We start from the raw sequence: 5164 nt of genomic DNA, 5'->3' as shown, positions 1-5164 counted from the left end.
TCCAAGTGGCGTACTCAGTTACTACGGAATGACGACGTAACACTTTTCCCTTATAGCATTTACATTTCACCCGGGTATGATAATATCTCTTTTTCCGAAGGGAATGAAATTTACTGATTAACTTGTACTTACAATAATGATGATTATCATAATGATGATTTAATCATAATGATAATATTGGTTAATTGGCTGGTTATAATGACCTCGTCTGCCAGAGGGACTGCGTCTCAACAGGACAAGGTACGAGGGAACGAAACAAATGCTTCCTCTCCCGCTGTAACCAGCCGAAAAAACACGACCTTGAAGACACCTGCATTTGAGATTTATTCTCCAGTCGCCCAGTGTGGCCTAATGACCTGCTCTGAACCCCTTTTAACCCCTTAACCCTTAACCTTTTAGTCCAATCTCCCCCCAACCCCACCCACCTATGATACCTGTCACACCCCCACCCCAACACCTCACACATTTCTACCGCAATACATGTTTATACGTTTGTGTTTGAGAAGCATTTATGTTCCTCCTCTTCCCAACTTAATTGATGGTGGTGGTCATGGGGGTTTAGTAGTTGGAGATGGTGATAGAGGGGAGTCACTTGACTGTGAAAGAGGTGTGAATATATCGGTGTCAAACTAAGGTTCGAGACCAAGTTGATTCATAGGGAGAGGAGATGGATTATAAGAAGTGAGGATGTTTTTTTCTGCACACCAAAGCCACACTAATGACCTAACTGGTCACTCGTTCGCCACCTCATCTGACCTGGGAAGCTGTGGCACATGCTGCAGCGAGTTGCGAGTAGGCATAAAGGAAAAAAAGAAAAGATATTTGCAATGTTTACCCATCAAACTACCTTTCTATGTCATTAACCAACCAGAGTAGTCTGGAGCAGTACTATAGATACGTCTGAACATAGACATGATAAACATTTCGCTTCATTTCCGCAACAGACATTATTTTCGCCTCTCTTGCTGTGTGTTTTTGTACTCCTACCACACTGATCCATGAGTGTCTGTTCTTTTCCGCAACCACAAACAGCTCCGTTAGGGCCTAGTGGTCTATTGCTGCTTATATCTGTATCTATCTATCTATCTATCTATCTATTTAACTGTTTATCTATCTATCTATCTATCTATCTATCTATCTATCTATTTATCTATCTATCTATTTATCTGTTTATCTATCTACCTATCTATCTATCTATCTATCTATTTATCCATCTATGTATATATCGGAAGGCCTCTTTCTGTCTCGACTTTGAGAGGCAAAGCTTCAGTTATTACAAGCATCCGGGCATCTTCTGAGTGACTGGCAACACTGTTCCTCATCTGGACTGTACACAGTTGCCAACACAAACCTCTCAGGGTCTTCGACGGTTCAGATCAACCAACCGAAAGTTCTCTTAGTATGTACACTATCACTAACAAAGACGTTAGACAGTAGCAGCCGAAGACATGGGATGAAATGATGGAAATGAGAGAAAAGGAAGAGTGAGTGAGAGAGAGAAAGAGAGATAGATAGAAAGAGAGAGAGTTAGGTGTGTGTGTGTGTGTGTGTGTGTGTGTGTGTGTGTGAGACCGACGCCCTGCGCTTCGTCCCTCGAGACTCGTCCATCAAAGGCATCGACAGCCCCCTCTTACCAGTCTCCAGCCGACCCGCACCAGAAAGCCGCCCCGATATACCCACTTATTTCCGTACCCGTCGGTTAAATAGACATTTGTTACACCCCCGGACCGCTCCTATATAGACAGATATTATGCCATTTACATCAGCGAGAGGCTATTGATAGCCACAGCGAAGCGGGTCTTGGTCGAACTTCGACACCCGGCGTCTGAGTGTTGGCGGTCGAGACGAATAACGCCAGCAGATGTTCACTTGTTTTTCTCTATTCCGAGTGATGCGTATTTCTTACACCAGCACGTCCGACATGAACTACTTTTTTTTTCCGTCGTCAAAGCGAATAGCATTTGTTTTCTAGAAATGCTATTCAGACTTTGATTATGATATACGTACATAGGCTCCTAACCGTTGTTCGCGTCGGTTCGAGACTTTGTAATGAATCTAGTATTTCAAATCTCGTTCGAGCTTTACCTCTTATTCTCTCTCGAGTCTCACAAATGACCGAGTGCAGCTGAGTTTTCGAGGAGTGTTTACACATCCTCAGGAACGCCAGTTTACTCCATGTCTATGGACTTGAGGGAAGCTTCGTATGAGCAATAAGAAACTTAAGAGAAAATCTGTGAGGTTTAGATGGGTGAAACACTTGACTTGGGTGTTAGGAGAGAGGGTCATGTTCGTTCGTATCTCAGCGTCTTGGTGTCTTAGTGGGTCGATGTCTTCATGCGTCGTTGTCTTTATGTCTTGGTTTCTTAATGTGTCGGAATCTTGTTGTTCTGTGTCTCTTCCTTGGTGTTTCATTATCTTGGTGTGTCACTGTCTTGGTATTTCGTTAACTTGGAGTATTGTTCCTTTGGTATTTCGTTAACTTGGAGTATTATTTCTTTGGTGTTTCGTTATGTTCGTATCTTCATATATCATCGGCTTCTTTTCTTGCTTTGTCTTTTCCTTGGTGGTTTGCTACTTTGTTTTCATACTATCTTCGCGTGTCACTATCCTCTATTGTAGTTCTTGTTATGCTATGAGTATTTTGTGGTTTTTCTGTGAACAGTTTGCTAAACATTTTCTGATCTATATACTTAATTACGATTCTGTGCTGCCAGATTTTGCCTCCGCAACAGCCATCCTCAAGTGTAGCTCTGGCGGAAATTTAGATACAGTGTGTCGACTCCTAAATCCCTCTCACAGAGATTCCTGCAGCTAAATCCCTCTCACAGAGATTCCTACAGCTTGTATCCTACTCGACAATATCTGCATCGAAGCTTTCTTTCACTTTGTCTCATCCTGATGACTTTTATTAATGATGACCTCGTCTTTGATCGACTTAAGTGATTGTCTAGGTTCCCTTGTAATCTTGTGCATTCCTCAATTCTCTTATGGCTTTGGGATCATCAATTACAAACATGATTTGGTATGAGTCTAGTTCAGCGGCTTTATTCTGTTATTGATGCTTCAACCTCATCTGTTTCTTCCTGAAGCTGCTATTGTTGTTGCTGTATTTACCGCTGCGGTCATACTGTTGTTCCTGGCTGCTGTTCTTTTTACAGCCACCACTGTTGCTGTAGCAGCCTCTAAGTTCCTCCTCACCAGCGGTTGCTAGAGTTATCGCTACCGTTCCTGCTTCTAATCCTCCCTTCTCTTCTGCTACTCCTGGTAGAGTTATTGCGTCTATTGCCCTTGCTCTCACTTAGCCATCAACTCCCTTCGTCTTCTTCATCTTAACGCCTCTTCTAGTGGAGTTTGTGGTGTTGTGCGCAGCTAGAATGTTTAGACCATTACCACCCCAATTTTATTTTAACACTGCTAATGTTTTTTTAAAAATCATTTCGTCAGAATGTGGGATCTATCATCATGATCTATCTGAGACGCTTGGGGTTGAACATCACTTCTTCTCTGTATGATTCGAAAACTATATACTTCTCTGCACTTCGGAGAGTAAAGGCCATAATCATATCTAACATAAAAAAAATAAAGATGGTGAAGATACTAACATCATTTATACGTGTATGATTAGGAGAGAGAGAGAAAAAAAAGGAGCATCTAATTTTAGACTGGAAATACAGCTATGATTATATCCATCCAAAAAAAAAAGAGAATAAAGCCCTGCTTACTGCTAAACACATCCATTATCTTCTTGCCTTTTATATCATCAATGCAAATGAGGTTGATGTGTGGGCACTAGTCCCCCAGCCATGAGATATGGCTGTGTCTCAAGTATGTCTTATACGTTTTTCTCTGAAATGTTGATTTCTAAGCTTCGACATACGTCTTGTAAGCTAGAATATTGATCTATGATAATAGAATTGTGTGTTATGATTAGTTCTTTTTGAGCTATAGATGTTGACCAGCGTTGAGAAAGGAGATTTCGACTTATAGCTAGGTGTTAGCACAGGTGTGGGATGCGTTTCGGACGGTGGTGCTAAATAAGCCGACTTGATATATGCGTGAGGGAAAAAGATTTCTGATATAGATTAATTGAACCCGGAGTACCGGACGCATACACACACCAAACAATAGATTACACTGCTGATACCCATACAAAGATTAATATAAATCCTTCTATTAAGGACAGAAAAATGAAAAATGGGAATCATACTTTTACATGATCTCTCTCTGTCTCTGTCTGTCTCTCTCTCTCTCTGCGTAGGAGAGGGAGATCAAGATCGTAAACACTGGCAAGTGAGCGGCAGGGAAGGTGTTGTGTACGCCTGTCACCTCCACACCTCCCTCAAGACGGAGGCCGCATTGTCTGCCTCCGTTCGGACGAGACGACAGGAGCGTGGCGCTACAACTGCCTTGGGTTTGTTTGCTCTTTAATGGATCGATTCGAAAACAAAGGAAATAAGTTGTATCTACAGTTAGATGCAATTAGAGATAGGTATGTATATTTTGTGCTTTTAGAGGACGATTAGTTCATATGAGGTTCCGTGGCGATGTGGTTGTGTTTATGTGGACCAGAGTTTGAGACTCGGGCTTAGTAAAGGCATTAAAAACAATTTACATGTTAAGGTTGGATAATGAATGGGTAACACCTTTGAATATCTATTTCCCTTACAAAATTTGACGTTTCTCGTATGAGTCTGACAAATAAAGATCGCTCACTGTTGTCTGGAAGGCAATGAGGCTCAAGTGACCAATATTAATCGTTTTCTCGGGCAAGTTGTTCAAACATCTCTTAGAAGTTATTACAAACGTGATTTACAAATATCGCTTCATACTCTTCCCTTACTAGATCTCGTATGCCCCCTTTCTTGCAAGCGCGAACTCTGAACATCGCTTAAGATCGTCGTTACGAGTTACGACTTCTGTATATATGGCTGTCCTTCGCAGGAGTGAGTAATCGCTAAACATTTCTAGCGTGTGTGGTCGCTATATATAGCTTATACTTGCATTGCTAGATATTGGGAATATTGCAGATATCATCGTTGATAGGTGAATATCGTTCTACTTGTCCGTTGAAGGAGTGTACGATATCGCTCAGATTGCGATTGACGCCTTCAGACTTAAGTTCCGTCTGTACTGAGTAGCACAGGTTTGTTTTTAAACATCCCTC

Source organism: Panulirus ornatus, chromosome 22 (genome assembly GCF_036320965.1).
Source record: "Panulirus ornatus isolate Po-2019 chromosome 22, ASM3632096v1, whole genome shotgun sequence".
Classification (NCBI taxonomy): Eukaryota; Metazoa; Arthropoda; class Malacostraca; order Decapoda; family Palinuridae; genus Panulirus; species Panulirus ornatus.
The sequence above is the reverse complement of the archived record's forward strand: the minus strand, read 5'-3'. Positions refer to the sequence as shown.